The 23,909-nt window shown below is 40.9% G+C and overlaps 1 long non-coding RNA gene and 1 pseudogene across 3 annotated transcripts in view; one reads left to right on the top strand and one right to left on the bottom strand.

Moving 5' to 3' along the window:
* The window catches only part of LOC127683483 (uncharacterized), a 62,007-nt gene that overhangs the window by 27,707 nt on the left and 10,391 nt on the right, over positions 1-23,909 (bottom strand). For 2 of the 3 annotated variants that reach the window (XR_007977559.1, XR_007977557.1), the window contains exon 2: positions 6,926-7,136. This is a non-coding gene — a long non-coding RNA (uncharacterized LOC127683483). Of the gene's footprint in view, positions 1-3,095; positions 3,224-6,925; positions 7,137-23,909 lie in introns of all 3 variants that reach the window. The other variant, XR_007977558.1, reaches the window with a different exon arrangement.
* On the top strand, positions 11,642-12,124 carry LOC127683482 (lipopolysaccharide-induced tumor necrosis factor-alpha factor homolog; annotated as a pseudogene).

The following is a 23,909-nucleotide window of genomic DNA, read 5'->3' as shown; positions in this document are numbered from 1 at the left end:
TTTCCCCTTTCCTTGATCCGCCCTTCATGAAAGTCCCATAAGCCCTCTTCCCTCCCCGTGTTCCCCCATCCACCCCTTCCCAATTTCCTGTTCTGGTATTCCCCTATACTGCTGAACTGAGCCTTTCCAGAACTAGGGGCCACTCCTTCCTTCTTGTTGGACATCATTTGATATGTGGATTGTGTCTTGGATATTCCAAGATTCTAGGCTAATATCTGCTTATCAATGAGTGCATACCATCAGTATTCTTTTGAGACTGGGTTACCTCACTTAGGATGATGTTCTCCAGCTCCATCCATTTGTCTAAGAATTTCATGAATTCATTGTTTCTTAAGGCTGAATAGTACTCCATTGTGTAAATATACCACATTTTTTGTATCCATTCCTCTGATGAGGGACATCTGGGTTCTTTCCAGCTTCTGGATATTATAAATAGGGCTGCTATGAACACAGTGGAACATTATCATTATGACATGCTGGGGAATCCTCTAGGTATATGCTTAGGAGTGGTACAGCAGGGTCCTCCAGAAATGTTGTGCTCAGTTTTCTGAGGAACTGCCAGACTGATTTCCAGAGTGTTTGTACCAGCTTGCAGTCCCACCAGCAGTGGAGAATGTTCCTTTTTCTCCACATCCTCGCCAACACCTGCTGTCTCCTTAATTTTTTTTAATTGCTTTGGGGAAGTTACCAGGGGAGAAGGAAGATATGGACAGACTAGAAAATGAGTGTTACTGGGTTGCATGATGAGAAATTCACAGAGAATCAACAAAGAACCTACATTTTGGAAAGGAAAAAAAATAGATAACAAAAAAGTCAACAACAAAAAGAAAAGAAAGCAAGGGTACTTTTCAAAGAGTAGTATCCAGAAATAAGGTCCACAGGAATAAAGTCATGTTGGTATTACTCACAATGGAGTGGAGTAGACCAATGAAGAGCTCCTTCAATTTAGAAAGTGTCTTAATTTGCTACTATTGTTATGATAAAACACTGATGAAAAGCAACTTATGGAGGACATTTACACTTCACAATATACATCTAGTTACCAGTTAACTACTGAGAAATGTCAGGGCAAAAACAAAATCAAAGCAGGAAGCTGGAGGCAAGAACTGAAGCACAAGCTGTGTAGGAGTGTTGCCTCTTGTCCTGCACCTCACATCTCTCTTTGTCTCAGTAATAGCTCATGGGTGACTCCATCCTGGAGATCTGGAACCTAGAAATTCTATTGTTAATCAAGACAGTATTCCATAGAATTTCCTACACAATGGGCCAATCTGTTGTCCCAGTTTCTGAACTAAGATCCCTCTTCTCACCAAATTATTCAATTAGTCATTTTTCTATTGCTTTAGTAAAACGCTGGGACTAAGGCAACTCATAGAAGTAAATGTTTATTTGGGACTTAGAGATTTAGAGACAGTACTGTCCTTCAAAGTCATGACAGAGGAGCATGGCTGCAGGAAGGTAGGACAACCAAACAGGAAGTAGAGACCTGGTGGCTCTCATCTTAGACAGCAAACAGGAAGCATATAGTGTACACTGCAAATGGCACCTGGCTTCTGTGACCTAAAATTCTAACCAATGACGTACTTCCTCCAGGGAAGCCAAGCCACTTCAACCATCCAAAAGGTGTCACAAAGATGGTATCTTACATTGCAATGCCTGGAATTAGACAGGCATTGCATTCAAACTATCACAATGAAACTCTAACTCCTCCCCACTTGCCTGCAAAAAAAAATCACCAGTTCAAGAAACCTTTGAAGTCATTAATGGATTCACTCACACTTATTCTGGCAACATAGCAGTTCTGAAATGTTACATTGCTTTAATAGTTCCCTCATTCTTTGCAGTATGGATAAAATTTTAACTTGATAAAGTAAGTTGCAAAGAACTGAAGCGTCTCCGTTTCGGACAGAGACTTAATTTCACAAGTTCATATCTGCTCAGAGTAACTGATACTTTCCTCTTCATTTTGGAATTCAATTTTTTTTATTGATTTCAGTTTTGTAAACTATGTAAAATGACAGAGATCTTGTTTTGCCTTGTGGTGTTACAGATGTCTGTTATACAAATCATGATTGACAACTGTGTAGATATATTTGGAGAGGATGATCATTTGTGACGACAGTCAGAAGAGGTCAGATGACATAAATACTTTCGTCAATATTGCTGGTAAGTCACCTGCTTTGAAAAAAGCCATAGATGGCCACAGTGTGAAAACCCCTAATGCTAACACTGATGAATTAAAGATTTCATCTGCTAATATACATAACATATACATATATATATAAGCACACATATATACATACTTTCATAAATGTATGACAGAGGAACTCCTTACTTAGGACAAATACTTGTACTTAGGACTGTACAAATTCCAGCATATGACCTGTTTTATTTCTCACCTTTCTTTCCAAGGTCTATAAGTCATGTAGGCTATCTTGGATATGAAATTATTTTTAAAAAGTTCACTTAGAACAATTATTTGATTTAAAATTTCATTACACATACTACAAGACTGAACAATGTGCCAACAAGCTTTGCTATGCTTACACAGAAACACTGATGTTTGTTTAATTTCATTTGAGAGAAAATCTTGCCAAATGCGTAGCACTTGGCATTAATATAAAGTTGCACAGGATCCACTACAACACCTATGTGAGGAATATTAACAAATAACACGTTCAGAATCAAATATATTGTTAACTCAAGTAGGTCTTTGTGTACAGTTCAGAAAATATACTGAAAACTAGTGTGATCTGAAGTGGGGTGAATCTATCATCTGAGAATGTTTGTCTAATTAAGACATTTCTTGGCTTCTTTTAGCAGGGTGCAATGAAACAACTTCAACATATTTTTCCCCAACGGAAACTTCCTCATGACTGAAGAATGTCCCGGTCATTCCATTTCAATGTTGCACCTTACTGCCTACTTAACCATAGCAGAAGATATTATTACAAGAAACAACGTCAATTATATGTTAACCATATAATTTGTGACAAATAGATTCACTCACCATATTTATTTCACATTATATATTACATATTCTTATCTTTTATAATAAATTGTATTAAATCGTTATTGCTTAGACTTCAATATACCTGATTCATGAATCTCCATAGTCTTTGGAAAATGGCATTTTCAGTATTCTCCTCCACCTCTGTTACTCACACACCAATATTCATGTGACAGATCCACTAGAATCACGTTATTAATTTTTTCTTCCAAACTACAATCAAAATGGCATTTTAAGTACTGCACATAATTTTGTTAATAGTAAATACATTCCTATTTCTGTGAAAAGAAAAACTACAAAATTAATTATATTAGGAAAAATAGCTCATTTTTTGAGGGCCCAAGATATCATCATACAGTAGTTTTGATGTCAAGAGGTTGTAGCTAGTGAGGTTGTTAACCCAATTCAGAAGCAGAGAACGCTGAATGTTCATATTCAGTAAGCTTTTTCTTGTTATACATTCCAGGAACCATGAAAGGAATAGTAGAGCTCAGTTACATAGTTAGTTTGCCCACATCAGTTACTTAAGCATAGACAGAAACTAAGGACTTTAAATATACCCTCAGAGTCATGTTCAGAATCTTTTGTCAGAGAGAGTTATAAATAGAATTACATTAATAAACAACATTGATTATCACATATGACTAGCAGATAGAATGAAAACAGGCAACCTTGCAAAGTAGAAGGTTAGACGGACACTCCAGAATGTACCAGAGTCCTGGGAGGTAAGAGACTCTCAGGAATTAAAGGGAGTGACCTTAGATGAAATGCCTGACAGTAGGGAGAAGGAACTTATAGAGCCCACCTCCAGCAGGAAGAAAGATAGAGAATCAAATGAGGGAAAGGGGCATCCCACAGTCAAAACTCTGACCAGTAATTGTTCCTCTCTGAAACAACTGCAGGGATGGAAATGCAGAGGAGCCTGAGAAATAGAGTCAGGAATAGGCACAAAGTGGGATCTAACTCAAGAGGAGGCCCTGAGGTCTGACACTATTACTGAGGCTATGGAGAGTTTACAAGAAGGGACCTATCATGACTGCCCTCTGAAAGATCCAACAAATAGCTGAAAGAGTCAGATACAGATATTTGCACCCAACTTCTCTCTCCATTGTTGGTGGGACAGCAAGCTGGTAAAACCACTTGGAAATCAGTTTGGTGATTCCTCAGAAAATTAGACATAGTACTACCTGTGGACCCAGCTATACCACTCCTGGGCATATACCCAGAAAGTGCTCCTACATATAATAAGGACACATGCTCCACTATGTTCATAGCTGCCTTATTTATAATAGCCAGAAGCTGAAAAGAACCCAGATGTCAACAGAGGAATGGATACAGAAACTGTAGTATATATACACAATGGTGTACTATTCAGCTATTAAAAACAATGAATTCATGGAATTCTTAGGCAAATGGATGGAACTAGAAAGTGTCATCCTGAGCGAGGTAACCAGTCACAAAAGAATGCACATGGTATGCAGTCACTAATAAGCAGATGCTAGTTGAAAAGCTCAAAATAAACAAGTTACAATTCACCCAGCACAGGAAGCTCAAGAAGGAGGACTTAAGTGAGGGTGCTTTGGTTACTCTGAGAAAGGGAACAAAATGCTCACAGGAGCAACAAGGGAGGCAATGTGTGGAGCAGAGTCTGAAGTAAAGGTCACCCAGCGACTGCCCTACCTGGGGATTTATCCTATAAATAGTCAGCAAACCCCGACACTACGTCGAGAAGTGTGTACCAAAAGGAGCATGCCATGGCTGTATCAAGAGGCAGAAACTAGCAACCAACTATTGGACTGAGCTTTGGGTCCCCAACAGAGGATCTAGAGGGTGGTCTAGAGGAGCTGAAGGGGTATATAGGCCCATGAGAAGAACAATGACTTCGGACACCCAGACCCCCAAGACTCCCAGGGACTGAACCATCAACCAAGGGGTATACATGGTTCCAGCCAAAAATGTGGCAGAAGAATGCTTTTTTGGGCACCAGTGGGAGAAGTGGTCTTTGGTCAGCTAAAGGCTCAATAGAGGCCACAACAAAAGGGAAACAGATGGGGGGAAGTTGGGGGGATGTGGGACTGTATCAGGTAGAAGAGCATATACATGGAGGCAGGGGGTGGGAGGAGGGGTAGGGAATGTTAGGGAGGAGGGCTTTTGGAAGGGGGAAATTGGGAAAGGTTTTTACCATTGGCAATTTAAATGAAGAAGATACTCAATAAAAAAAAAAAAAGAAAGAAAGAAAGAAAAGAAAAAAGAAAAATCCAAAATCCAAAAAAAATGAAGTGATTACACAAATCTCATAAATTTAAACCAAACAAAAATTTTTTTACCATTTTTTCTTTTCAACAAAAAACATAAACTCAACAATCATTCAGACAATTGAAACAATAGACAAACATAAATTGACACACATATGGACAGGTTTTGTTACACCAAAGACAGACGATAGACAGAGAGGGAACTTGATGTCCCAAAGAGATCCAAATATCCTTACTAGAACTAAGGATATCTTCCTCTCGTCCCCAGTGGAGTTTTGAAATAGCTTTTAACTATTTTTTTTTTTTTGATACCATGTCCTGCACCTGAGAAAACTGCTTTTCTGAAACCTGCTTTTTCTCCCCCCCTCCTTTTTTTGTTTACTATTTACCTCTTTGTCTCCTACTTCTTCTGGGATGTCTGCCAAAGAAGGGAGGGGAGGCACAGTGGCAGCCACTGATAGTTACTCCCCAGCGCCCTGCTTTTTTAACCTCTGTTGGGTTCATAAAAAGAGAAAGAGATTTAGAGAATGTGGTATACGGCAGTGTAGGGAAAGGGAGTGCCTAGGCAGACACACACAGACATGGTATAGAATAGAGTTTATTCAGAACAGAGGATGAAAGCTAATGGGGTAGTGGAGGCAAAGAAAGGCAGAGAGAGAGTGTAGATAAGTAGAGACTGGCCATGACCCTGTGGAGAAAGGTGGGAGCCAAGAGTTTCAGAGCCCAAGAGTTTCTTTGCAGTCCAGGACTTACACTCTGCCCATGAGTGGTTTTTACTTTCAATTTCTCCGGCCGCTTCAGCTGCCTCTGACTTTCAAAGAACAAATTCTCCCCCAGAGAGCTCAGCTTTGGCAAGCAGGATAAATTCCTCAGGTGTGAGCCAGCCCTCGGTGGAAGACTCTAAGTGCCAAAGTGAAGGGAGCAGTGATTCCCATAGGCTGTGATTGCGGACTTTAATTTTTCTAAAATTTTAAAATCAAGGGGCCTATAAGTTAGAATGACCATCTGTCTCTCTAACTCTGCTAGCTCCTTTAAGAAGGCCTTGTGGCTATCATTTGGCAGAGACAAGAAATTTCTTCAGTGGCTCTCCTGCGGGCAGCTTTCTTCTCCAAGCTGGCTTCCTCCCCGGGTGATAGAGTATCAGCACCTGAATTATCACTAGATTTCAGAGTTTGTAGTGAAGGATAGACTTGGGTCTTTTTGAGAAATTAGGGAAAAGAGCAGACATAGACAGAGACCAGTTTAAATGTCCCTCCTCCATTTTAGTCACCACAGAGGTGGGAGGGATAAGAGAGCACAGAGACAGTGTCCAGATGAGTGCTTTTTCAGAGAACTCTCTCCCTCAGAAAATAGATCCTGGAAGCAGGAAGAATTCTGAATAATATCATTAAACAGAGACCAGTAGTTAAAGGCAGTAACGTGAACTTTTTTCCCCCCTGGACCAAAAGTTGTATAGTAATCTCTAAAACAATTACTTACTCTAGCCCATGTTTTCTTATCTATGACTCCTCCCTCTGGGAACCAGGGACAAATTTAAGACCCTGAGTACTTCTCAAAGAGGCACCTAAGATCTCTTTTTCTTAGCCCAGCCCCTCTCGTCTTGAGAGATTCCTTGAGCCTTAAAACAGGCTGAATAAATTCTTGTCCCATGGGGTCTCACCGTCCGAGACTTTGTTGCCCTGGAGATATTTCCTTGGCCAAGTGCTGGCAGGTCAACTGTGCCTTGACCTAATCCACTCCTGGAGCTGCACGTGAAGGGCCCTTCCTTCGTTTCCTAGGGCATTCCTCTCCTTGATGACTCCACAGGGGCCTTACTGTTGGGTGCCAGAGTGTCCCGACCCGCAGGGCAGTCAACAGGGTCCCTGGACCACCTAGGAGAGGATGAGAGACAAGAGAAATGAGAAGCAGACAGCAAGTCTGTATTCTGATCAAGCTGTCAAACTTTATTGTTTTACATGCCTCAATATAAAGGAAAGCAAACAGGATGAGGGGGCAAACATTGTCTCCAGGGAACAGTCTCTCAGGGGCCAAGCACTGTTTCTAAACATTGTCTCTAGAAAGTAGTCTCTCAGAATTTTCTCTCAGAATCTCATGACACAGCTAGCTTGGGGCTTCAAGGAAGCTGGCAAACTAAAATGATCACAAGGAGGTTACATGGAAAGTGATTGTTATAGTAACCTAACTGCAGGTGAGCTCTGTTTGTTCTAACCAACATGAGCTCTATATGTGCTGACCAACTTGATATTTGCAAACCTGAGAGCTAATATTTCTTCTTCCAAAGGCAGGCTTGAGCATGTAAGAGGGCTGGAGGGAGGAGGTTTTGAGATCTAAGTGAGAATGACTCCTGGCACCCATCTTCAGGGTATCAAAGGGCCATATATTTAATTTTTACAGATTTCAAGTGTAGACCAGATAGAATGTGGCCTGCCATTTGTTTTCTTTAAGACATCCACAGGATTTACTTTGGTTGTTTGGGACCCTTGGGATAGCCACTAGACTTCTACGCATGGGATTACATCCAAGTAAAACACAATGTTACACCCTCCCCCCATCTAGTTTTCAAACAGATGATGAGTCCTGCAAAGCCTCTAATCCCTCTACAAAGGGATGGTACACACCTATACAAATTAAGTTTTCCATCTATGCAAAATCTCCCAATCTAATTGGCAAAAAGTTTATAAATAGGGTCTTTGCCTCTACGTACTTGGCTTTGATGCAGGTATTATTTTCTCTATTAAGCTCCTTAAAGAGCCTTTACATCATGCCCAGCCAGTCCCAATGGGACATAATCCTGTGCTGGTACCTTGTCCTGTTCCTCCTAAAGGAGTTGACCAGGACACCACCATACCTTTTGTATTTGCCCTCTGGCCACCAGCTAGGTCATCAGCCACTATTCTGCCTGAACAGCCAGCTCCCACAAAGAATCTTGTCCTTTCTTTACTTAATCAGACTTTTCTTACCTTAAATGAAACTTTCCCTGAACTTGTTGAAGATTGCTGGTTGTGCTACCATTCCCAACCACCCTTTTCTGACAGAATTGCCTTTCTCCATGATCCCCTCCATGCTGATGATCCATGGCACTGCCGTTGGCAGAAGGGCGCTTGGCCAGGTCTTTAATTAACCCAAATATCTGGCCTGGGACTTTGTGTGATCTCTAGTGGAACAAATGTCCCCTCAGTTTATGCTCACTTGTGTAATGAAACCTCTTTTCTCCCTCCTGGAAATCTTTTTATTCTTCTCTCCCCCCAGGGAACCTGGTGTGCGCACCTTGATGGCTTTACACCTTGCCTCTCTGCCTTGGTTTTTCAAAATTGAAAGAATGGAGAGAGCCCTGAGTTTTGCATCCTTATTAAGATGATTCCTTGTTTAGTTTATTATCAATCTGAAGAATTTTTTCACCTGTGGAATCAATCCACATCCACTGGAGACTCCACCTCTCTGAGACACTCCCACAGAGAACCTATCTCTGCTGTGGGAGCAGGGACAGGTATTTCTTCCCTTGTTCTTTCTAACTCTAGGTACACAGAGGTAAGTGCCACCATCGATCAAGATGTCCAACGCCTAATTGATCTCTTCAACTCCGTGGACTCCCTAGCTGAGATTGTCCTCCAAAATAGGCGAGGACTTGATCACCTGTTCCTCCAAAAGGGCAGAATTTGTGCAGCTTTAAAAGAAAAAATGCTGTTTCTATGCTAGTAAAACAGGAGTTGTAAAAGTCAGAAGGGCTAGAAAAACATAATAGAGAAAGAAAACAGAAAGAAAGTTGGTATAGAAACTGGTTTTCCTCCTCTCCATGGCTCACTAACCTTTTACCCAGTATCCTAGCACCCTTTGTAGGTCTATTATTGTTATTTCTTTTGAACGTTGGTCTTTTAAATGTCTCACTGCCCTAATTAAAAAGCAAGTAGATGACTTGGCAGCCAAGCCCATTCAGGTACATTGCCATTGTTTGGCTATGGAGGATAAAGAGATGGCTACCCAGCCCCCAGGGAAGTCACAGAACAGCCCAAATGGCACACTCGAGTGCCCCAGCAGAGAGAGCATCCCTGTCACAGCCATTCCAGCCAGGACTCAAGAAGTAGCCCACAAGCTCGAGGCACCAATAAACAATAAATTTGCTGAGTAGTTGCACCTTCCCAGGACCTCACCCACCTAAAAGAGGGATCTCTGGAGGCTGGCAGAGACACCCAGAGACGGGAAAGGGCGATGGATGGCACCTGGGATGATCCTAAGACAGGCGCTGCTCCATTATCTTGGTGCCTCATCTGCTTTCCATCAATGGCTGTCTGACCTCTGCTCTCTTTAATACAGAGAAGGGGGAGGGAGATACCAGGAGCCATTCTCACATAGATCTCAAAACCCCCTCCTCTCAGCCATGTCTAGCCTGCTTTCTCTAGCCTGCTTTTAGAAAGAAATGTACTAGTTTAAAGATTAGCCAAGTAAACTAGATGGTCAGTACATGCAGAGGTAACCTGAGTGGGCTCAAACAAATGAAGCTCACCTGTGGTTATGTTACCATAGCAACTCCTTTCCACTTCAGCTCCTCATGATCAATTTATCCTGCCAAGTTCCTGCAGTAATCGCCAGTTTTTCCCTGAGATTCTGAGAGACAATTCTGAGAAACTGTACCTAAGAAATGATGCTAGCCCCCTCAGATTGTTCCCCCAAAACAATGACTTTCCCCCTTTCCCCCTCCCTACATCCTGCTTGCCTTTAAATTGCCTTGTGTAAAAAATAAAATTTGACAGCTTGATCAGAATACGGTCTTGCTGTCCTTCTCTCATGTGTCTTGTCTCTCGCCTTCTCCTAGGTGGTCCAGGGACCCTGTTGACTGTCCTGCGGGTCGGGACATTCTAACAGCAGAACTTCTAGCAGTTGAACAAAGCAGCAGTACATCATGATCTTTCTTCATACTTCCCTAAAATAATATATGCACACAATTTAATAATAAGTAGCTTTGTATGGCTTAACTGTGTGATTTCCACGTTTATAATTTTTCTTGTTGCTTGCCCTATCACTCAACAAAAAATTGGTTCCGTGAACGTCTTTAACCCTTTGCCGGTGTGAGGAATCATATCTAGGGCCTTTTCAGTAAGTTATATCCATGATTGACAAGATACTTCTTTCTATGACATAAAATAAATGCTAGATATAAAATCAATAGAGCAGTTTCTCTGACTATAAGGTGTAGTGGTTTGAATATTCTTGGCCCAGGAAATGGGTAGACTGAAGGTATGGACTTGTAGTGGGTGTGTCACTGTGGGTGTGGTCTTAAGATCCTCACCCTAGCTCCTTGAAAGCCAGAATTCTGCTGGCAGCCTTCAGATGAAGATGTAGAGCTCTCAGCTCCTCCTGCACCATGTCTTCCTGGATGCTGCCATGTCCCTGCCTTGATGATAATGGACTGAACCTCTGAACCTATAAGCCATCCCTAGTTAACTGTTGTCCTTATAAGACTTGCTTTAGTCATGGTGTCTGTCTGTTCACAGCAGTAAAACCCTAACTAAGAGACACGTAATCTACAGAACAAAGGGGGAAAGGTATAGTAATTTAACACTATTGAAATGAAATTCAACAGTTAGTATTTAATATGGTGACAAGTTCATACAATATTGGTTAGGAGAAATCCATAAGAGAACACAGGAAGGCACTGGACTTCCATTCCTGCTTCTGAAGCATAGAATTGTCTCTAGATTGGACAGCTGCTGTCTGGCCTTGAGGAACATGAAGTGTGCACCCCTTGGGGAGAAGCGGCAACCTCACTACAAGCAAAGGAAGAACTGCCTTCTGGAAGATGAACTGGTGTTGGGTAAAAGGAACAGGCACAGATGACCAAAACTAATGAAAGCATAGGGGGAATTAAAACTCAGGCTCTAGGGTCAGAAACTTTACATGCTATGTAAAGAATTTTTGATATTATCACATAGAGTTAAGGAGCCATTTGATACATGTGAAAAAAAAAAACCCTAAGGTAATTTTCCTTTCTTTCTTTCTTTCTTTCTTTCTTTCTTTCTTTCTTTCTTTCTTTCTTTCTTTCTTCCTTCCTTCCTTCCTTCCTTCCTTCCTTCCTTCCTTTCTTTCCTTCTTTCCTTCTTTCCTCCGTGTACCCCAGGCTGTCCTGAAACTCCTTTGTAAACCTGCATGACTTTCAAATCAGAGATCCACTTGCCTCTGCCTCTGCCTCTGCCTCCCAAGTGTTGGGATTAAAGGCTTGAACTGCCACTACCGGCTATTTCTTTTGTTTTTTAAAGCAAGCAAAAGCAATGGCAAAGAAGAGAACACTTCAAAATGTCCATATTGGACCAATGGCCAAGCATAAAAACAGGGATAGGCACGCTGCCAGCCCTGCTGGACTGGCGGTGCAGTCAGCTGTAAGATGCAGGCTCCAGGACCTTATCAAGCAGCTGCAGGCCCTCCTGTAATGGCCACCACACCCCTACCCTATGAAGAAACAGTGGGTGTCAACAGTTACTATCCACCACCCCCAGCACCTATGCCAGGATTAGCCACAGGGCTCATTACAGGCCCAGATGAGAAGGGCATGAATCCACCTTTGCACTACACCCAGCTTGTGCCTGACCTCAACGCCAACGGAACTGCTGTGTGGGCCGTTAATGTGCAGAGCAGCCTGTCTTCTATGGCCACCCCTTTCAGACGTGCTATCCTTCCTGCAGCAAGATGATCATGACCCAGCTGTCCTATGATGCTGGAGCCCTCGCCTGGCTCTCCTGTGGCAGTCTGTGTCTGTGGGATGCATCGCTGGCTGCTGCTTCATCCCATTCTGCTAGACACCCAGCAGGACGTGGACCATGAATGCCCCAACTGCAAAGCGCTACTGGGCACCTACAAGCGTTTGTAGGACTCTGCCAGTCAGACACAGGGGAGGTAGTAGACAAAGTGCTACCGAAAGTCACCTGACCCTTGACGAGCACAGTCAGAAGAGGTCCGTCCTTCATCTCATCTCATTGTGGACTCCATCTTCATGTCGTTTAGGGGTGGGAAAGGTCGGAAAAGAAACAAACCTCCAAACCCAGGACCTGCTGCTGGAGTTGTGCCCTGCAATCGTGCAAAGATGTGGACCTCGGGTGTTGTTTCAAGGGTTTACCGCCTGCTCACATTACCCACTAACTGTGATTGTTACCCCATTTGCATCTCCTCCACTGATTTGGCTGCCTCCTCTTCCTCAGTGGGCCTTCCTGGTGCTGGTCTCAAACCCTGAAGCCACGGTTTGCCCTAAGTTTCACTGTTTGGCTTGATCTGTTCCATCTCTTCCCATCGCTAATGACAGGGACACGATAAAAGACTGCGGTTCTGTAATTGCAGACTCCTCTGGCACTCAGAATCACTTTAGTGTCATAGAGGTCCCCCCCCTCCCCGCCGGGTGCACAGAAGGGCTGCTGACAACCACCAGACACATACAAATAAGCTCACAAGTGGTAAATAAAAGGCTCACATTCCTTCCTGTCTCAGTTCCTGTCCTATGAAGGGACTCTTTGCCCATGCAGTTTCTGTGAATTCTTTTTGTTCTTAAACACATACGGAAGTTACTTTGCAGGGAGACGTTTCTAGAACAATTTTTGTAATCACAATATACCTTTAATTTTCTGTTTGCTGGTGTGTTTTTAGTTGGTTTTGTTTTAGGTTTTTTTGGCAGACAGTCCAGCTAGTTGCCCAGGCCAGCCTGGAACTCCAAGGAGATCCTCAGTCTTGGTCTTTCAAATATCCATGGCTCTAGACATGTGCCTCTACACCTACTGGGCTTTTGTTCTGTTTTTCTTTGACAAGAAAACAAACAGGTAATTTCATTGACTGCCTATGAAGGTTTGGTGGGGTTTCCTTGGGGGAGCTAGGTGACCATGAGCTGAGCGCATGTTTCAGTGCCGAGAAATTGGCTGCTGGATCTCCCTAAAGCTTGATTTCAGTTTTTAGAGATGAGCTTGTGTGGTATGGTCATCATGGTCTCCAACACCAACAGACCAGGTAGAAGGAAGGCAAAGACAAGCTCAGGGCTCTTTATAGGGTGACCCCTCTGTCATGTGTAACACTGACACAGTCTGGCCAGCTTTTCAGAAGACCCTGGCTCCTAAACCTACACAGGATGTGCTGCAAATAACAGGGAATGGAGTCAACCTGACCCGGAACTGAAGTCTGCATATTGGTTAAGATATAGCCTAACCATTGACTGAGCTGTTCATACAATGATCTAGAAGTACCAACCACTATTTTTCAGTGAATTATGAGTATACATGATTTTGATGATATCTGCTTTTTTTTATTGATATGTTTTTTATTTACATTTCAAATGATTTCCCCTTTTCTGGGTGCCCACTCTCCGCAAGTCCCATAAACCCTCTTCCCTCCCCCTGTTCTTCCATCCACCCCTTCCCACTTCCCTGTTCTGGAATTCCCCTATACTCTTGCACTGAGTCTTTCCAGAACCAGGGGTCACTCCTTCATTCTTTTTGGACATCATTTAATATGTGGATTATGTCTTGGGTATTCAAAGTTTCTAGGCTAATATCCACTTATCAGTGAGTGCATACCATGATTGATCTTTTGAGACTGGGTTACCTCACTTAGTATGATGTTCTCCAGCTCTATCCATTTGTCTAAGAATTTCATGAATTCATTGTTTCTAATGGCTGAATAGTACTCTACTGTGTAAATATACCACATTTTTTGTATCCATTCCTCTGTTGAAGGGCACCTGGGTTCTTTCCAGCTTCTGGATACTACAAATAGGGCTGCTATGAACATAGTGGACCATGTGTCCTTGTTGCATGCTGAAGAATACTCTGGGTATATGCCCAGGAGTGGTATAACAGGGTCCTCAGGAAGTGTCATGCCCAGTTTTCTGAGGAACCGCCAGACTGATTTCCAAAGTGGTTGCACCATCTTGCAATCCCATCAGCAGTGGAGGAGTGTTCCTCTTTCTCCACATCCTCGCCAACACCTGCTGCCTCCTGAGTTTTTGACCTTAGCCATTCTGACTGGTGTAAGGTGAAATCTCAGGGTTGTTTTGATTTGCATTTCCCTAATGACTAATGATGCTGAGCACTTCTTAAGGTGCCTCTCAGCCATCCGAATTTCTTCAGGTAAAAATTCTTTGTTTACCTCCGTACCCCACTTTTTAATGGGGTTATTTGGTTCTCTGGGTTCTACCTTCTTGAGGTCTTTGTATATATTAGATATTAGCCCTCTGTTGGATTTAGGGTTGATGAAGATCCTTTCCCAATCTGTTGGTTGACATTTTGTCCTTTTGAGAGTGTCCTTTGCCTTACAGAAACTTTGTAGTTTTATGAGGAACCATTTGTCAATTCTTGATCTTAGAGCATAAGCTATTGGTGTTCTATTCAGGAACTTTTCCCCTGTGCCCATGTCCTCAAGGGTCTTCCCCAGATTCTTTTCTATTAGTTTCAGTATGTCAGGTTTTATGTGGAGGTCCTTGATCCATTTGGAGTTGAGCTTGGTACAAGGAGATAAGAATGGATCGATTCACATTCTTCTGCATGCTGACCTCCAATTGAACCAGCACCATTTGTTGAAAAGACTATCTTTTTTCCACTGGATGCTTTCAGCTCCTTTGTCGAAGATCAAGTGACCATAGGTGTGTTGGTTCATTTCTGGGTCTTTGATCCTATTCCATTGATCTGCTTGCCTGATATTGTACCAATACCATGCAGTTTTTATCACTATTGCTCTGTAGTAAAGTTTAAAGTCTGGCATACTGAATCCCCCTGAAGTTCTTCTTTTACTGTTGAGAATAGTTTTAGCTATCCTGTTTTTTGGGGGTTTTTTTTGGTTTTTTTTGTTTGTTTGTTTGTTTTGTTTTTTTTTTTTTTTTTTTTTTTTTGTTATTCCATGTGAATTTGAGAATTGCTCTTTCTAGCTCTATGAAGAACTGGGTTGGGATTTTTATGGGGATAGCATTGAATCTGTAGATTGCCTTTGGCAAGATGGCCATTTTAACTATATTAATCCTGCCAATCCACAAGCATGGAAGATTTTTCCATTTTCTGAGATCTTCTTCGATTTCCTTCTCCAGAGATCTGAAGTTCTTGTCATATAGGTCTTTCACTTATTTGGTTAGGGTCACCCCAAGATACTTTATGCTGTTTGTAGCTATTGTGAACGGAGTCATTTCCCTAATTTCTTTCTCAGTCTGCTTGTCCTTTGAATATATAAAGGCTACTGATTTGCTTGCATTGATTTTGTAGCCAGCCACTTTACTGAAGTTGTTTATCAGCTGTAGGAGTTCTCTAGTAGAGTTTTTAGGGTCACTTAAGTATACTATCATATCATGTGCAAATAGTGATAGTTTGACTTCTTCCTTTCCAATTTGTATTCCTTTGACTTCCTTATGTTGTCTAATTGTTCTAGCTAGGACTACAAGAACTATATTGAAAAGATATGGAGAGAGGGGGCAGCCTTGTCTAGTCCCTGATTTTAGTGGTATTGCTTCAAGTTTCTCTCTATTTAGTTTGATGTTGGCTACTGGTTTGCTGTATATTGCTTCTACTATGTTTAGATATGGGCCTTGAATTCCTGTCCTTTCCAAGACTTTTGGCACGAAAGGATGCTGAATTTTGTCAAATGCTTTTTCAGCATCTAATGAAATGGTCATGTGGTTTTTTTTCTTTGAGTTTGTTTATGTAATGAATAGCATTTATGGATTTCCTTATATTGAACCATCCCTGCATCCCTGGGATGAAGCCTACTTGATCATGGTGGATGATTATTTTGATGTGTGCTTGGATTCGGTGGGCAAAAATTTTATTTAGCATTTTTACATTCATATTCATAAGGGAAATTGGCCTGAAATTCTCTTTTTTAGTTAGATCTTTGTGTGGTTTTGGTATCAGCATAATAGTGGCTTCGAAGAAGGAGTTGGGTAGTGTTCCTTCTGTTTCTATTTGGTGGAAATTTTTGAAGAGTATTGGTGTTAAGTCTTCTTTGAAAGTCTGATAGAATTCTGCAGTGAAACCATCTGGTTCTGTGCTTTTTTTGGTCAGAAGCCTATCTATGACCCCTTCTATGTCTTTAGGGGTTATGGGCCTGTTTAGATGGTCTATTTGATCCTGGTTTAATTTTGGTAATTGGTATCTGTCTAAGAAAATGTCCATTTCCTCCAGATTCTCCAGTTGTGTTGAGTACAGGTTTTTGTAGTAGGATCTGATGATTTTTTTAAATTTCCTCAGTTTCTGTTGTAATATCTCCCTTTTCATTTCTAATTTTGTTAATTTGGGTACTTTCTCTGTGCCCTTTGGTTAGTCTGGCTAAGGGTTTATCTATCTTGTTGATTTTTTCAAAGAACCAGCTTTTGGTTTTGTTGATTCTTTGTATGGATCTCTTGGTTTCTACTTGATTGATTTCAGCCCTGAGTTTGATGATTTCCTGTCTTCTCCGCCTGGGTAAATTAGCTTCTTTTTGTTCCAGGGCTTTCAGTTGTTCTGTTAATCTTCTAATGTATGCTCTCTTGAATTTCTTTTTGGAGGCACTCAAAGCTATGAGTTTTCCTCTTAGCACTGCTTTCATTGTGTCCCATAAATTTGTGTATGTTTTGCCTTCATTTTCATTAAATTCTAAGAAATCTTTGATTTCTTTCGTTATTTCTTCCTTGACCAAGGTGTCATTGAGTACTTTCTGTTGCTTTTATTGTTATTAAAGACCACTTTCACTCCATAGTGATCTGATAGGAGGCATGGGATTATTTCAATCTTCTTATATTTGTTGAGGTCTGTCTTGTGATCAACTATATGATCTATTTTGGAGACGGTACCATGAGGTGCTGAGAAAAAGGTATATTCTTTTGCTTTGGGATGAAAAGTTCTATATATATCTGTTTACTTCAATTGGTTCAAAGCTTCAATTACTTTCATTGTCTCCCTGTTTAGTTTCTGTTTTCCTGATTGGTCCATTAGTGAGAGTGGAGTGTTGAAGTCACCCACAATTATTCTGTTAGGTGCAATGTGTACTTTGAGCTTTAGTAAAGTTTCTATTATGAATGAGGGCGCCCTTGTATTTGGAGCATAGATGTTCAGGATTGAGAGTTCTTCTTGTTGGATTTTTCCTTTGACCAGCAATAAATGACCTTCCATGTCTCTTTTGATGACATTAGGGTGAAAGTCAATTTTATCTGATATTAGAATGGCAACTCTGGCTTGTTTCCTGGGACCATTTGCTTGTAGAATTGTCTTCCAGCCTTTTACTCTAAGGTAGTTTTTGTCTTTGACACTGAGGTGTGTTTCCTGTATGCAGCAAAATATAGGGTCGTGTTTACGTAACCAGTCTGTTAGTCTATGTCTGTTTATTGGGGAATTGAGTCCATTGATATTAAGAGATATTAAGGAGTAGTGGTTATTGCTTCCTATCATTTTTTATTTTAATTTTATACGTGTGGTTATCTTCTTTGGGTTTGATGAAAGAAGCTTAATATCCTGTTTTTTCCAGGGTATAGTTTCCCTCATTGTAATGGTGTTTTCCCCCTATTATCTTTTGTAGGGCTGGATTTGTGGAAAAATATTGTGTAAATTTGGTTTTGTCATGGAATATATTGGTTTCTCCATCTATAGTAATTGAGAGTTTCGCTGGGTATAGTAGTCTCTGCTGGCATTTGTGTTCTCTCTTAGAGTCTGCATGAGCTCTGCCTAGGATCTTCTAGCTTTCATGGTGTCTGGTGAGAAATCTGGTGTAATTCTGATAGGTCTTCCTTTATATGTTACTTGCCCTTTTTCTCTTACTGCCCTAAGTATTCTTTCTTTGTTTAGTACATTTGGGGTTTTGATTATTATGTGACAGGAGGTATTTCCGTTCTGGTCCAGTCTGTTTGGAGTTCTGTAGGCTTCTTGTATATTCATGGGCATCTCTCTCTTTAGGTTAGGGAAGTTTTCTTCCATAATTTTGTTGAAGATATTTGCTGGCCCTTTAAGTTGTAAATTTCACTCTCATCAATGCCTATAATCCTTAGATTTGGCTTTCTCATTGTCCTGGATTTCCTGGATATTTTGGGTTACAAGCTTTTTGCATTTTGCATTTTCTTTAACTGTTGAGTCCATGGTTTCTATGGTATCTTCGGCATCTGAGATTCTTTCTTCTATCTCTTGTATTCTGTTGTTGATATTTACATCTATGGTCCCTGATTTCTTCCCAAGGTTTTCTATCTCCAAAGTTGTCTCCCTTTGTGCTTTCTTAGTTTCTACCTCTGTTTGTAGATCCTGGAAGTTTTTGCTCAGTTCCGTCATTTGCTTGTTTGCGTTTTCCTCTAATTCTTTAAGAGATTTTTGTGTTTCCTCTTTCATGACTTCTGCCTGTTGATCAAAGTTCTCCTGTATTTCTTTAAGTGATTTTTTTCCGTTTCCTCCTTATTGGCTTTTGTATTCTCCTGAATTTCTTTCAATGATTTTTGTGTTTCCCTTGTAAGGGCTTCTAATTTTTGATCCATTTTCTCCTGAATTTCTTTAAGTATGTCCTTCATGTGTTCCTGTACCAGCATCATGACCAGTGATTTTAAATTTAAATCTTGTTTTTCTGGTGTGTTGGGGTATCCAGGACTTGCTATTGTTGGAGAATTGGGTTCAGATGCTGCCATAATGCCTTGGTTTCTGTTAGTAACGTTCCTACGTTTGCCTTTAGCCATCTAGTTTTCCCAGGTGTTAGATGGTCTTATTGTCACTGGCTGGTGCTTTAACCTATTGTGGATCTTTAAGGTTATCTCTGCAACACTGGATGACTGGGTTTCCTCTGGCACAGATTACTGATATGCTACCTTCCTCTTTTGTGCCTTTGGAGCCCTGCTCAGTCTTGCCTCAAGCAATGTTATACTTAGGTTGTCAAGGTCAACCAGGTGTTCTCTGTCTACTCTATTATAGAGCAAAGATGGTGTGGTGGGGGTCACTCCCTCTGATGATTCTCACCTAGAACACAGGTCCTGTGAAGGACTGGCTTGCAGATGAACCGCCTATGTGCTCAGTTCCTCAGTGCAGGCAGACCCCTGGAGATTTGCACCCCCAGAGATCTAAAGCTCAGGGTGATCCAGTACCTAGTGACACTTTTCTGTCCCAGCTGGGAGTGAATATGGCCACAGGGAATCTCTTCCTCTGCTGCTCTCTGGGCAGGACACAGGCCCTATGCCCGGCGGGCTGGCAGACAAACCGCCTATGTGCTCAGTTCCTTGGCACAGGCAGACCCCTGGCGGTTTGCACCACCAGAGATCTAAAGCTCAGGGTGATACAGTACCTAGTGACCCTTTTCTGTCCTGGCAGGCAGCGAATGATATCTGCTTTTAAACAAATACATCTTTGATCACTCAGTGGGGGAAAAACAGGGATAAAAAGAATCAACAAAACCTGGAGCTGATTCTTTGAGAAAATCAACAAGATAGACAAACCCTTAGCCAGACAAATGAGAGGGCACAGAGACAGTATTAAAATTATCAAAATCAGAAATGAAAAGGGAGACATAACAAACAACAGAAACTGAGGAAATTTAAAAATATAAGATCCTACTACAAAAGCCTATACTCAACAAAACTGGAAAATCTGGATGAAAAAGACAATTTTCTAGGCAGATACCAAATACCAAAGTTGAATCAGGATCAGACAGACCATCTAAATGGTCCCATAACCCCTAAAGAAATAGAAGCAGTCAATAAAAGTCTCCCACCAAACAAAAGCAGGACCAGATGAGTTTAGTGCAGAATTCTATCAGACCTTCAAAAAAGACCTAATACCAATACTCTTCAAACTATTCCATAAAATAGAAACAGAAGGAACACTACCCAGTTCCTTCTGTGAAGTCACAATTATGCTTATACCTAAAGCACTCAAAGACCCAACAAAGAAAGAGAACTTCACACCAATTTTCCTTATGAATATAATGCAAAAATACTCAATAAAATTCTCACAAACTGAATGAAAAAACACATCAAAACAACCATCCATCAAAGGAATCCACTATATAAACAAAGTCAAAGAAAAATATGATCATCTCATAAGATACTGAGAAAGCATTTGACAAAATTCAACACCACTTCATGTTAAAAGTCTTGGAAAGATCAGGAATTCAAGGCCCATACCTAAGCATAGTAAAAACAATATACAGAAAACTAAATGGAGAGAAACTTGAAGCAATCATGCTAAAATCAGGGACTAGACAAGGACTAGACTCTTTCTCCCTATCCATAAAATATAGTACTTGAAGTTCTAGCTTGAGCAATTAGACAACAAAAGGAGGTCAAAGGGATGGAAATTGGAAAGAAGAAAGTCAAACTATCACTATTTGCAGATGATGTGATAGTATAATTAAGTGACCCAAAAATCTCCACCAGAGAACTCCTACAACTGATAAACAACGTCAGCAAAGTGGATAGATTTAAAATTAACTCAAACAAATCAATAGCCTTCTTCTACTCAAAGGATAAACAGGCTGAGAAAGAAACTAGGGAAATGACACCCTTCACAATAGTCACAAATAATATAAAATAATTTGGTGGGACTCTAACCAGGCAAGTGAAAGATCTGTATGACAAGAGCTTCAAATCTCTGAAGAAAGAAATTGAAGGTCTCAGAAGATAGAAAGATCCTCCATGCTCATGGATTGGCAGGATTAATATGGTAAAAATGGCCATCTTGCCAAAAGCAATCTACAGATTCAATGCAACCTCCATCAAAATTCCAACTCAATTCTTCATAGAGTTAGAAAGAACAATTTGCAGCCAGGCAGTAGTGGCTCATGCCTTTAATCCCAGCACTTGGGAAGCAGAGACAGGCCGATTTCTGAGTTCCAGGCCAGCCTGGTCTACAGAGTTAGTTCCAGGACAGCCAGGGCTATAAGGAGAATCCCTGTCTCAAAAAAACAAAATATAAATAAATAAATAAATAAATAAATAAATAAATAAATAAATAAAAATTTAAAAAAAGAAAGAGTAATTTGCAAATTCATTTGGAATGACCAAAATCCTAGGATAGTGAAAACCATTGTCAACAATAAAAGAACTTCTAGGGGAATTGCCATTCCTGAACTCAAATTGTTCTACAGAGCAATAGTGATAAAAACTGCATGGTATTGGTACAGAGACATGCAGGAAGATCGATGGAATAGAATTGAAGACCCAGAAATGAACCCACATACCTATGCTCACTTGATCTTTGACAAAGGAGCTAAAACCATCCAGTGGAAAAAAGAGCATTTTCAACAAATGGTGCTGGTTCAACTGTCTGTCAGCATGTACAAGAATGCAAATTGATCTATTCTTATCTCCCTGTACAAAGCTCAAGTCCAAGTGGATCAAGGACCGCCACATAAAACCAGATACACTGAAATGAATAGAAGAGAAAGTGGGGAAGAGCCTTGAACACATAGGCACAGGGGGAATTTTCCTGAACAGCACACCAATGACATATGCTCTAAGATCAACAATAGACAAATGAGACCTCATAAAATTGCAAAGCTTCTGTAAGTCAAAGGACACTGTCAATAGGACAAAATGGCAACCAACAGATTGGGAAAAGATTGTTACCAATCCTACATCCAATTCTTAGGCAAATGGATGGAACTAGAAAGTATCATCCTGAGTGAGGTAATCCAGTAACAAAAGAACACACAAGGTATGCACTCACTGATAAGTGGATATTAGCCCAAAAGTTGGAAATATCCAAGATACAATTCACAGACCACATGAAGCTCAAGAAGAAGGAAGACCAAAGTGTGAGTACTTCGGTCCATCTTAGGAGGAAGAACAAAATATTCATGGGAGGAAATACAGAGACAATGTGTGAAGCAGAGATTGAAGGAAAGGCCATCCAGAGATTGCCCCACCTGGGGATATATCCCATATACAGACACCAAACCCAGACACTATTGGGGATGCCAAGAAATGCTTGCTGACAGGAGCCTGATATAGCTGTCTCCTGAGAGACTTTTCCAGAGCCTGACAAATACAGAGGCAGATGCTCACAGCCAACCATTGGACTGAGCATGGAGTCCCCAATGGAGGAGTTAGAGAAGGGACTAAAGGAGCTGAAGGGATTTACAACAATATCAACCAACCAGACTCCCCAGAGCTCTCAGGGACTAAAACACCTACCAAAGAGTACACATAGAGGAACCCATGGCTCCAGCCACATCTGTAGCACAGAATGGCATTTTCTGACATGAATAGGAGGAGAAAACCTTGGTCCTATGAAGACTGGATTCCCTAGAGCAGGGGAATGCCAGGGTGGGGAAGTAGGAATGGGTGGGGCAGGGAACATCCCCATAGAAGCAGGGGGAGGAGAGAGGAAGAGAGGGTTTCTGGAGGGGAAACAGGGAAAGGGGATAACATTTGAAATGTAAATAAATAAAATATCCAAAACGTCATCACCATAATCATCATCATAATCATCATCATCAGCATCATCATCCAGGGATACGTCTGAGTAACTTGCTACGCTGAGTCATGATAATGAGAGAATTTGTTAGTCTATACTTTTCAGAAAAGTCTAAGTCCTTGGGTTCTTATTACCTTTAGTTGGAATTGCTGTATTTCTCATGTAGGACATCAGGCAGGATGAACAGGAGGAAAGCCCAGGCCACTTCGCTAGAAAAATCCCTCTATTTAAGTATTTGGTAGACTTATTGAAATGGTAGAAGTATGAATGTTTACTAATGATTCTTAAATCTAAATTTTCATCTTTGTTGACAATTAGAATTCAATTAATGTGCAGGAATACTTCTTGAATCATTTTGAGTTGCATTTAAGGGCTCAGTAACATAGTATGCTGTGCGGTGATAGGACTTGAATTTAGTCTTATCCCTGAAGTTTCAGTGACACTGGATTGGCAATAACTCTGAATTTTCATTAACTGTGATCCTGGAGGGTTGTTTTAAACCACATTAAAAGCAGATTGTTTGCAATAGGTTATCAACTTTATTGGAGCAAAATCCTATTGCAAATACAGTGCGCTTCCAATGCCAACATTATGTCACCCAAACTCAGCGTTAGAGTTATTGTGAAGTGAAGTGAAGTGAAGGCTAATGTAAAAGTTTTAATATGGGGGCTCAGGGGACAATGGAGAATATCAGTAAAATGAAAATAATAAAATATTTCATGCAGAGCCAAAAGCTTTCAAAGAAGACCAACATTTCAGCCAGGCAGTGGTGGCACACGCCTTTAATCCCAGCACTTGGGAGGCAGAGGCAGGTGGATTTCTGAGTTTGAGGGCAGCCTAATCTACAGAGTAAGTTCCAGGACAGCCAGGGCTACACAGAGAAACCCTGTCTCAACCCCCCCCCCCAAAAACCCACATTTCACTGCATTTAGAAGGTGAAACAAACAATCCACATTATGAATACGGCATAAAACTGTTTCTCAATCATTCAGGCAAGAGCTTTGTGCATGTATAGCATTTGCCCTTAGGTGTTATGAATTTGTTTTCCAAATATAAATATACATGCATTTTAAATTTTATATGTCTGTAAAGCAAAATGCTCAAAAATTTTGAGGAAAACTGCTTTAGTTTTTTTTTTAGTTTTTTTTTCTTTTTATTCCTATGAGTGTTTTACCTGCATGTATATCTATCTATATACTATGTGTATACCTGGTGCCTACAGAAGCCAGAGGGAATCCGCTGAAAATGGAGCTACAGATTGTTATGAATCTCCTCGTG

Source organism: Apodemus sylvaticus, chromosome 4, assembly GCF_947179515.1.
Source record: "Apodemus sylvaticus chromosome 4, mApoSyl1.1, whole genome shotgun sequence".
In the NCBI taxonomy this organism is placed as follows: Eukaryota; Metazoa; Chordata; class Mammalia; order Rodentia; family Muridae; genus Apodemus; species Apodemus sylvaticus.
The sequence above is the reverse complement of the archived record's forward strand: the minus strand, read 5'-3'. Positions and strand labels throughout refer to the sequence as shown.